Genomic DNA, 12,070 nt, shown 5'->3' with positions numbered 1-12,070 from the left:
GCCAATCTCGGTAATGCTCGACATCAACGAGATTGACAGAGAAGTTGCGATTGTCTATCGAAAGTGACGTTATTCGGAATTGATATATGAGGATGTAGTTTGTTTTAGGAAGTCTCACATATTCCCGTTGATCGGTATTTCAGAGATATAGCAACATAATGATGTATTATCAATAGAGTTAAATAAAATTTGAGTACAAATAGCCCCGCCTTTCATTGGCAAATCCTAAAATCACTTGAAAGAGTAAACAAAGGAAAGCGTTGAAGCTAGAAATCAATCGGTTTTTCAGATTAACATGGCGCAATTATTTCTTGGTTTTTAGCAATCTACATTTAAAAGTTACAACAGATACCAGTTATTAAATCTGTTTTAGCTCTCAATTGTGTTCAGCTTTGATTGTACATAGTTTTGCTGATTCAATGTAATAAGTTTAAGGATTAAGGTCACAGAAGTTACATGCATACGAATTTTATCTAGGTCGACTTTTTTGTCTTGCAAGACAATATATGTATCGGCACATATTTCACGTATTTAATGCATTTTTATTTGTGGATATCGAATGAAATTATAGAGGAAAAGTACAATTTAGTAGAAAAAATTCAAAGTTAAGGCATATTTCAACAGAAACAGGAAGTTTCGAAAATGACAGCTAAAAGAGCTTTAAAGTTGGTTGTATCGTAATATTCAGGAATTTAGTATTCTTTGTTTTTGGTCGGTGACAATAGGGTTTTCTAATGTAATGATAATATTTAATAATATTTATGAAATTCTAAAATTATAAAATGAAATAAAGTTTATTTGTTCCGGGACTTTTACTATTCCTAAAAGTTTTCAAAGCTTTCGGGCATTCTGATATTGTTTACACACAATGTCATGCAGTTTTAGTCGTATATATTTAATCATAGAATTGCGTTATTGTTGAAGAATATTTCATGATCATCAGAATCGTTTACATTCGTAGCAGAGAAGAGAGTAACTATTCTTGTTCTTTTATTTGTTTTTTCTTCGTAATTTGAAAATACGACTGAAGCCACCCCACTTGCTGAAAGTCGCAATTGATAGCGACCCATTTCAGGATTTTATCGTTAAAAGAACTGTATTTACAGTTACGTTTAAAATCTGAGAGCTTATCTAACACAAGTTCATAAGTGTAACAACTAAACCTCTCTGATTCCAGACATCTTTTTGCCACTGTGCGATTAGCCAAATTTATCAATAAAATCCGTAGCATACGCTTGTAGCAGATTAAGTAAAGAGGCTCCACTTTTGTCTAAATGAGAATTTGATTGTATTTAACCCCCCCCCCCAACCGAGCTACTTAGATTTCCTAAATAATAGTCATTTTATACAAACAAATTTGGACGTCTGTAGGCCATAGGCCTCCAACAGTTTCCCATAACTGAAATTATTACGTATTGTCATGGGAAAAGATTGATGGTCCCCAGTGGACGTCTTTACGTTTATCGAAAAAAAAATCAATGTACTCTATTCTTTTCATGTTGATGCTATTTTCATAAAAGGAAAAAAAGTAATTAAGTAGCACTCCAGCTAAGGATCATGCAAAATGTGATTCATGAGTAAAAAGCCTTCATATTTTTATTTTGATATTTTGTTTGAAATGTCATAGTGAACAGAAATTAACATGTAGTTTTTCATATAAGCTGTGCTCTTAGGAGATAAAAAATATATATAATGCACTGTAGATTTCAAAATTAAGGAAGATTACTCTGTAAATAACGCTGAAATACAACATAATCTACTGGATTTTTAATGCCTAAGAGCAGGCAAATTTGAATGAATAATTACACATTTCATAGTATAGACTCATAAAACAACTTAATTACAAAAAAATAAAAATATGTAGCCTTTTTGGGGTGTATCACATTTTTCAGATTTTGCATGATTCTTACAAAGACAACGAATTAAAATCTTCCCACGGAGTCAGAAAAGCTTTTCATGAACATATTTTGATTATATCTGTGACACATCTTATTATTTAAAAAGATGACAGTGTTTTTTTTTCTTTTTGTCTTGGTTTAAACTTTAAAAAAACATTCAAAGGAATTAACGATACATTATATTAAACCCATCATTTTTTCTCAGCAACATTGAAACTTATGTTGCATGAAAATAAATTTTACCATGATGCATTAAACGTATCGAACGTGGGTCTGGTTTCATAACAATAATGAATTAAGAAGTTCCCTAACTTGAATATTACTCAATTAATCAGCTGGAAATGTAAGTAATGGTGATTCTAATGCAAAACAATATGAAAAGTTTAAAATATTGAACAATTGCAATATAAATTCAAAGATAATGTCTAGACTTTGTATTCAGCTAAATCTTTATCCCAACATTTAGTCTAGGAGGTACAGAGACATACCATGGATGGTTGTTCACGTGATTAGCTGGTATCGTATGGAGCTTCCAATAAATCAAATTAATAACCTCAAAAACAAAACCACAGGACTGACTGACGTAAAGATGCAGCCTACCGTTATAACTGATTACGCTATAAGTCTATAATCTATATTCACTTGGAAGATAATGGTGTTACTGGCTGAGCAGTGCATACTCAACAATTTAGAGCACTAGATTTCACTCCCGATTTTTTGGGTTTTTTGTGTTTTGTTGGATCTTTGTGGGTCTGTCATTGTTATAGTTGGTTAAATTATCTTGACATTCTCCCAACCTGTAACTTCCGGCATATCAAATATAAACATGGTCGGTATCGAGGGAAAATATGATATTGGGATGGAAGAGAAGGAAGGGCCTACGTTTGCTTATATCTATAGGGGAAATCAGCCAATAACGATTATATTTCTTTACGGAATATGTAAATAATTATGAAAGGTGAGAAATACGAATAAATAATTAAATAAAGTTGAGGCCTGAGACTGCCTGTGACATGAGGAATGAAAACATGCCCAAATTCCCATAATATTCCCAATAAATAACAAAAATGCAATCATATATCCGTGGGTAAGTTGTCAATACCGTGTATAAGTTTACACAAACTGACACGAATAAAATATAAAAAGAACCCAGAGTAACACTCGAGAAATAACTATAACGTAAGAACTCATAAATTTGAAAAAAAATAGTGTCACAAAACAATGCAATGCCTAGTACATTAAATCTGGTGGCTAGGCAAAACATTCTTTTTGACAAAATGTAAATACATAATATTAAATAACAGCTAATAAGTCGGCGGCAGTAAAATAGGTGTTTTTTGCAAGTTTTCGAAAATACAGACCATAAGCCATTAGAAATATTAAGTTAATATTGGATAAACATATTGAAGTTTATAATATTTTCATATGATCATATTTGTGTTGTTCAACTACACAGCACAATAACGTTTATACAATTCACAGTATATCGTAAACGTCAAGTGTTCTGTTGACAGAAAATTGAAAAAAAAACTATTTGAATTAGCTGCCTATTGAAAGTGATTCGTGTAATAAGACAGCATTTTATTGTCTTTGGAAAAATATTTTAAATGAAACTCATCAATACAAAAAAGCATTTGTTAATTATTTGTCTCAATGTGAGACACTAACGATATCACCAATATTGTTTTCTCCTTAGAGAATCACACTGTCAAGCGAAATAAATGATCGTGAACAGACCAAGAATATATGTCAAGTATTGCAGCTTGATCGTGAATGGAGGATTTTAAGGATCATGAACAATTATTAATCGGAGAGTCACACGGTTGGTCAGTAGCATTTTACTAATATTTGGTTACAAGTGAATTAAATTTCTATTAAATTGTTTGATTTCACTCCCGATTTTTTATGGTTTTTTTGTGTTTTGTGGTTGTTTTTTTTTGTGGGAGTACATAATGCTTGTGCTTTAGTTTTTTTGTGAAGTCTTGTTTTCCTTATTTCCAGTTACTTGTGCCATCTTTTTTGTTCATTTTCTATGTTTCATGTGTTTTTATTTGAATTATCCCAATGATGATGCTTCAGTATTTTGTGCACCTGGTCCATGCTCCCAGTTTTTAGTTATAAAAGTGTTATAGATAAATATTATTTCAGTTATCATCACTTAACGTATTCATTTATGACTCTCCCATTTAAGATTGAAGTTCTAAATATCTTATTAACAATACAAATTTCTATTATTTATATAAAAATGAACTTTAAATGATTGTGATAGAAGAGGCAAATATTTTTTCATTGTGAATAAATTTCAAAACATTTTCTTAGTATTCAAAGCAAACATAGACAAACACATGACCAAACTATATGACCGATGCGATTTCCTATTCTTCAACTGCATATGGAGTTTTCATATTGTTAGGTTAGAGTTTGCAATACTATGCGGACTTTTTGTATCATTAGACTTCTTACAACTAAGTTTCTTGAAAAAAGGTCAAGGTGCAACAAGATTTAAGTCTGGTGGGGTGTGCAATTGTTCAATCTTCCAGTTTTAAATGGAGTCCATGCTGTTCATTTGCTTTTGTTACTATATGCGTGCTTTTGTTTGATTCTTCATTGTTATGTTCAAGGCATAATAGACTAGGTGCTGTACCTGTAAGGTAAGAGCGGACGATATGCCATTGAAGAAAGGGGAAGTATCATCAACAAATTGTGAAATCTTATTCTCAGCAACACACATCTCTTGTGAAGAGTAAAAACAAAATAATCGAACTGATCAGTGGAGAGTGTTTTGGTGACAAATTTTACATTATTAGTAAGAACCTCGACTGCAAAAATAAATTTTTTGCCTGACTTTTTATGAACAACTCGGCGGGTGTTTCTAGAAAAGCAGAGGACGCTTACCCTACCGGTGCACCTGGTCCATGCTCCCAGTTTTTAGTGGAGTCCGAGTTGATCATTTACTTTTGTTACTTTGAATGTATGATTTAAGTTACTTTATTTTCTTTGTTGTGTATGTCTGTTTCCATGTCGGGTCTTTGTCCCTGGATTACATTCTCTTGATTACCGCTGTAGCCTTGGTTCCCTTGATTACTCTTAGATGGGAGAGAGTGGACATCATTGTTCAATAAAGAAAGCGGTTCAACCATGTTCATTATTTACCACTTAGCTAAAAGTATCAGTTTACTTCAGGAATTATTCTAATTTTTTAAGAGGTTATACGAAATAACCTGGTTTGCGGCCATTTAGACTGATAAATTCATATTTTATAAAATATGAAAACTGGCTCAAACCAGGTTATTGGGAAAAACCTGTTCACAAATTAGAAATTTTCACTATTTTTTCGATTTGGTGATAGCCCAAATATTGATAACTAATTCGTACCAATCGACTTAAATGACGTCATAGTACCGACCCAGTTAGCCGGTATATAAACAAAATCTGGATTGCTCCAAGTGAATCAAGAAAACAGAACGCTTGTTACAGATCAAATTGAATTATAAAAGTTAAATTCATTTTCTAAATGTATTGCTAATTAAAATAAATTCTTGAATGAATCTTCAGGATTATATTTTAACTGAGTATTAACATATATGCTATCTTCAATAAAATGGAGGTCGTTTCCTATACATCGGTTAGTTCATATTATATTTGGTCAAGATTGATAAAAGTAGGCGTTATGCTTCATCCTGAGAAAAGTAGCTTTACCTTCGATTTTCTAATCTACATTTAAAAGTTATAATGGGCGCCAGTTATAAAGTTAAACTTTTTCTTTATCTTCCTCTAGAATTAATGATCATTGGGGACAATAGAGTATCAGAAGCTTTCGATCATATAATTATCACAATGTTCTTACCATAACAATTGATAAAATTCTGCTGTAAGTACATCTGTTCCGGAACTTTTATTATTCCTAAAGGTTGTCAAGCATTCTGATTCTGATATTGGTGCACACGTGCGGTTTTTATCGTATATATTCAATCTTGGCGTTATTGTTGATAAATCATTCATGACTTAAATATTCAGATAGATTTTTGTACAAAAATGTAATTTCAACTCCATGAAAAATAGAAAGAAGAAATATATTTTTTTAGATGCACAATTTTGTAGCGCACTTATTTTCAAAGTTTCGTTTTTCTTAAGCCACTTTTTGTCACTTTCTCAAAACAATCACAGTGCTTTAACTGTTTTTTAATCTATAATTTCTTCTAATTTCAAAATTGCTTCTAGCTCCTAGTTCCTATTGAATAACTTGTGTTTCACCTTCACTCTGAACCTTTGGGAGTAAAGTGTCTAAATCCTTCTGTTTCTTTGGTTAGTAACGTTTCTGGTCTTGTTTATTCGGTTGTTCATAGACTGAAAATTAAACTGAATTTCCCCCTTTAAAGTATGTAATAAGTAAGGGTAACAACAACATTACCGAAAACTAATCCGATCCATAATCAAGTCCAATTCACACGTTGTATAAGCCAATTCCACCCCAACGCCGAAAAAACCCATAGTTTATCAATATACACTGGTTGCAGTTTGAGTAAAGAGCTTCTAACTTTGTCAAGATTTGGATTTCCCTTCACGCCATATTGTGTTTTTTCCAATACTTTTAAATTTTAAATAAATTGTTTGGTCCGCTCTTTTTTAAAATGATATAATGTAAATTAAGGAAAACAAAAGTACACCGCTGAATACTATTTTCATTTTAAGATATCTACCATTAGCATCAGTAATTATAATCATCTCCTTGTAGAATAAATTTGCTCCCCCTATATTGCTGCCATTCAAATTTGAAACAAAATAAATCATGTCTCCTTCCCATTCATTATTCCAATTTGTCTTCATGTATGGACGTGGTCTTTCAGAAAAAAAAAGATATTTTGTTTGGTTTATTTAATCCATGGAAAAAAAGTTTGTTTATTCGTTTATTTCGCCGATGTCATAATGAAAATAAAAGTTTTATGCAGAAATTGAATATTCCATGTAAAAAGAAGGTTGCTTTTTTTAACAATAAAAAGGGAAAGCTGAATTTGCATTTTTGTCAGAAGAAAATTTAAAATAAAAGAAATGTGGATCTAAAGTTCAGAAAGTTAAGAGTTTATGCTGGGAGAGAAAATAAATAAAATCTGAAATAAATGATCAGGCTACTGGTTTTAGGTCATTAATTTACAAAAAAAAAAAAAAGAATACATGATGACGCATTCGTTTCACTTCCTGTTTTGATAGAATAAATTAACTGCATTAACTGCTATATAGATGACGTATTCTCGTTAAACAATCATAGTTTCGAGGGATTTAATACATCGCATCTACACCAAAGAACTTGAGACAAAGGGCACTAGAGACACTGTGAAGTCAGATTCATATCTTACTCTACACTTAGACATCCCTTCACCTGAGGCAACATCGTATGGAGTTTTCATTGCACAAGTCAAACGTTATGCCAGAGCTTGCCGGAACTACGCAGACTTTTTGTATTGCGCTAGACTTCTTACAGTTAGTTTTCTGGAACAGGGTACGTTAAGATTGAAGTAATCACTAAAGAAGTTTTAAGGTCGTCACCATGAACTCGTGGATCGTTACGGTGTATCCATCTGCACCATGAAAACAGACAAAGTGCCAATGTGTCATAGTTTTCCTTTCCTCTTTCGTCTCCCTCGGACTTAACTTTTTATGAGCAACTCGGCGGATATTTCTAGGAAAGCAGAGGACGCTTCCCCTATCGGTGCAATTGGTCCATGCTCCCAGATTTTAGTAGAGTCCGAGTGGCTCATTTGCTATTGTTGCTTTTTGTGTATGATTTTAGTTACTTTATATTATTTGTTGTGTATGTCTGTTTTCCATATCTGGTCTTAGTCCCTGGATTGCATTCTTTTGATTACCGCTATAACCTTGAATCCTTTGATTACCCTTACATTTGAAATAGATAATCAACATAATAATCAACACAATACTAAAGCCGCTTCAGCTGTCATTTTCGTATTTTCGTGTTTCTGTTGAAACATTCCTGAACTTTGAATTATTTCTACTAAATTGTACTTTTCCTGTATAATTTCATTCGATATCCAGAAATAACATGCATTAAATACATGAAATAGGTGTCCATACAGATATTTTCTTGCAAGACAAAATGTCGACCTAGATAAATGTCGTATGCATGTAACTTCTGGTGACCTTAATTCGCGCATCTGCTGTACGGGTCGATTCTTTAAAATAAATCTGATTACAAAGCGAAAGTGATTAGTTAATCAACGGTAAAGAAAACCGTTTCTTTGACGGACCCAAGCCGTAAAAGAAAAAAAAGGTCGAATATATAACGCAAGGATCCATTTGTAATTTACTTATAGTGATATAATATGGCACAAATGTGGACAGCAATTGTCATTATTTATTTAAAACTACTATCAAGAAATAGATGGAATAAAATAAAGCAAGATATATGTTTACCTGTGTATCCGTTATTGTTATTTTTAACAAAGGTGAAAGTATTTTTTTTACCCAAGTGAACGTCCCGTCGGCAATCTTCGGAAGTAATGGCCAAAAATAATATGATTAGAGCTAATTTAATTTTTGATTGAAAAAAAGACGTTGTTATTAATCTTGGTTCCCTTGATTACTCTGTTACAATACTCTGTAGGTACTATCGCTATTTATTGCTTGAATGCATAACTACAACCTTATTTCATGGAATCAGCAAAACTCAGTACAATCAAAACTGAACAAATTTGGCAACTAAAGCAACTTTAAGTAATTAATGAGTGAGTGAATATAATAGTATTACAAAAAAATGTTTACTCAGTTAATTGCTGAATGTGTTACTGCAACATATTAAAGAATTAGGTAGTCTAAGAGTGAAAAATGAATATAAAAATGTCTTAATGCGTAAATATCCAAGAAAGGTAACTGAAGGTAACATTGCTTTCATTGAAAATATTACATAAGCACAATTGCTAATTCATTTGTACATTTTATATATTTTTTTTTAAAAAGTATTCACCATAATGAACGTCTTTATTTAGGACGATTGATTGATTGATTATTGGGGTTTTACGCCCAAGCAGCAATATTTCAGCTATATTCAGGCGATGAACATGAAATGGGATGATAAAATGAACATGAAATGATGAAATGAAAGAAGGGATGGGACACAAGGATAATAAGGTCGACAAATTTTTATTGCCACAAAAAAAGGGAGGGAGGTATGGTAGGTTCGGGTCGGACAATTTAGCCTCCTATGGCGGAGCGCAAAGGTTCCTACTCCTATCGAATACCACAGCACGGTTCTTTAACGTGCGAGGAACATGGCATCTTTCCCAACACGGTGCACCACTGAGGTTTGCGGTAAGGTTTTCCGTATTATAACCTGACAACCCCAGCATGTAACACGCCAGGGGTACCCCATTCCACCACCTTGGGCACACATCCCGGCTAGGTTTCTGAGCACTATTTAGTCGCCTTTTACCACAAGCTTAACGCTGCGGCAGGCCTATTCTTTTGACACCCGGACCTTCATGGGGCATATTTAGGACGAATAATGTTTCGATATTCAACAGTTTTCCTATACTGAAGTTATTTCCTATGTCATGGCAACATATTTATTGTCCTCACTGGAAGTTATTTTTATGTTTCTAGAAGAAAAAAATATATGCTATTTTTTTCATGTAAGATGCAAACAACCAGTCGAATCAAACAAAACTATATGGACATATATATTGAAATAATCTGATGATTGTGTTGTTGAATTCTTGGTACTGTATTGTTGTATCAACTGCAGTTTGACATGGTGACAAACATCGAAATATTTTTTCTGGTTGCTATTAATATTGGAAATCAACGGATTATAATGTATATCTACACATTATCGAATTTGTATCTAATTGATTCTTTTGATTACCACTATAACCTTGGTTCCCTTGATTATTCTTTGATTACCGCTATAACCTTGGTTCCCTTGATTACTCTTTGATTACCGCTATAACCTTGGTTTCCTTGATTACTCTTTGATTACCGCTATAACATTGGTTTCCTTGAGTACTTTTTAATTGCCGCTATAACATTGGTTCCCTTGAGTACTCTTTAATTAACATGTTTGATCATTCTTCCTGACTTACTTATGTGACTAGTTTATCTCAATAAATATTAAAGAAGATGACAGGGTTTTTCAATAATATTTCTTTGTTGTCTAGTGGTTTAAACTTTCACAAACATAAAGAAATAAACAATGCATTAAATATAAACCAACTTTTTCCTTTATCAGCAACTCTGAAACTTATGTTGCTATGGAAATAAATTGCACTCACATTGTATTGAACGTGCTGAAACTGTCTGGTTTTTATAACAATTACGCGTTAAGACCTTCATCAAATTCATTCTCAACTTGTATATTGTGTAACTTTAAGGTAGAATTCCAGATTAAAATGGATCTAATGTTAAACAACATAATATATTTTATAAGTTTGAATACTTGAGATTTTGATTCAGTGGTATTGTGCAGTTTCTTATTCATAGATTTACACTTTGAGGTAGATATCACTCTTTTTTCGGATTAATATGCACAAGTATTTCTTGGTATTAAGCTTAATTTTTACCCCAAAATTAAGACTGGGAAATAATACAGAAACGTGAACGATTGGTTGATTCTATAAAAGAAATAATGCATAAAAAATTAAATGACCAATTCAATCGAGTTTTCAAGCTACTCAAATTAAAACATATGCCTTTCTATGATTTATATTAACCTATAAATAATCAAAAGGCATTAGAAAATCAAACTGTGTCGACAAACACATAAGATTGTATTGCTGCGATAATCAGCGAAATTTCGTACATTTTACTACATTTTTCGACGATTTTAGGCGATAATTTGCTTCGTATACAGACATACATACACACATAAGTAATATATATTTATAGTCTTATTGACACGATGTTTTAAGCTTGGCTGAGCTGAGCAAGGACAATTTTGATGTAGAGATAAGGGTCATCATAGAGATTTAATTTATATTTTTTACTTGAAGGGAATACACCATGAAAATGTACTATTTAAGCTTTTAGTTGGGTAACAAAGAAACCGTACGCATATATTAACTCAATGTAATTTTAGTTTTCTAAGTTTGCTCTAGACATGTATTTCCTTTGAAATCTTTTTTCTGGTATATGTCAATGTTGAGTAATTAAGGGGAAATCAACAGAATTTAATCCATGGACAAACAACCAGAAATAGATAACAAGCACACACAAAAAAGAACACAAAATAAACAAAATAATAAATACAAAGTAACAAAAGTAAATGGGAAACTCACACTCCACTAAAAACTGGGAACATGGACCAAGTGCATCGGTAGGCTAAGCGTTCTCTGTTCTAGAAACATCCGCCGATTTCCTCATAAAAAGTCGTCAGGAAAGGAAAATTATGGCACGTTAAAAAAAATAGTTCTCATGGTGCAGATGTATACTTTGTAACGATCCACGAGTTCATGAAGACGACCTTAAAACTTCTGTAGTGATGATTCAATCCTACAAGCAACATAACCCTGTTTCAGAAGCCTGATTGTAAGAAGTCTAGCACGAAACAAAAAGTTTGAGTAGTTACGGCAAGCTCTGGCATAGCGTATGATTTTTTTAATGAAATCTCCATAACAGTGTGCTGAAGGGATGTTGCCACAGATGAAAGGAAAATTGAAAATTCGGAATGAAAAGTAATTGCGTTCGTCGTATAGTTTGGTCAATAGTTTTCCCTTACAATCGATCTTTAAGTGTTTGTCAAGATTTGAGGCTGAATTCGCAGTGTCTGTTGTAGCTTAAGCAATAACGTCTAGTTAATCCATTTATAGTTAATCATTTGATTTAAAATAAAGATTATGGAAAACTATGGATGCACAATTCTCCTTAAATTTGGTATACCAAGTAACAGGTTATTGCAGAAGATCATTGACTTGATATAAAGTTGATTCTGGAATTGAATTTTCAGTGTATACGTTCTAATGGTTATTTTCTGTCAATTCTAGAATTTTTTAAGTTACTAATCTATTAATCACAACAACAGAACACGAGCAATATAAAATCTTTCCTACAATCTATCATACAAAAATATTTGCACCTATAACCCATCTAGAACTACCCGATACAGAGTAATAATTACTTTCATGTAGTCATAAAATCATAAAAATAAACCGCATTTACGGTTCTTG

Source organism: Perna viridis, chromosome 2, assembly GCF_037379345.1.
Source record: "Perna viridis isolate PV_CMFRI_1.1 ecotype Kerala chromosome 2, ASM3737934v1, whole genome shotgun sequence".
In the NCBI taxonomy this organism is placed as follows: domain Eukaryota; kingdom Metazoa; phylum Mollusca; class Bivalvia; order Mytilida; family Mytilidae; genus Perna; species Perna viridis.
This window is presented reverse-complemented; position numbering follows the sequence as displayed.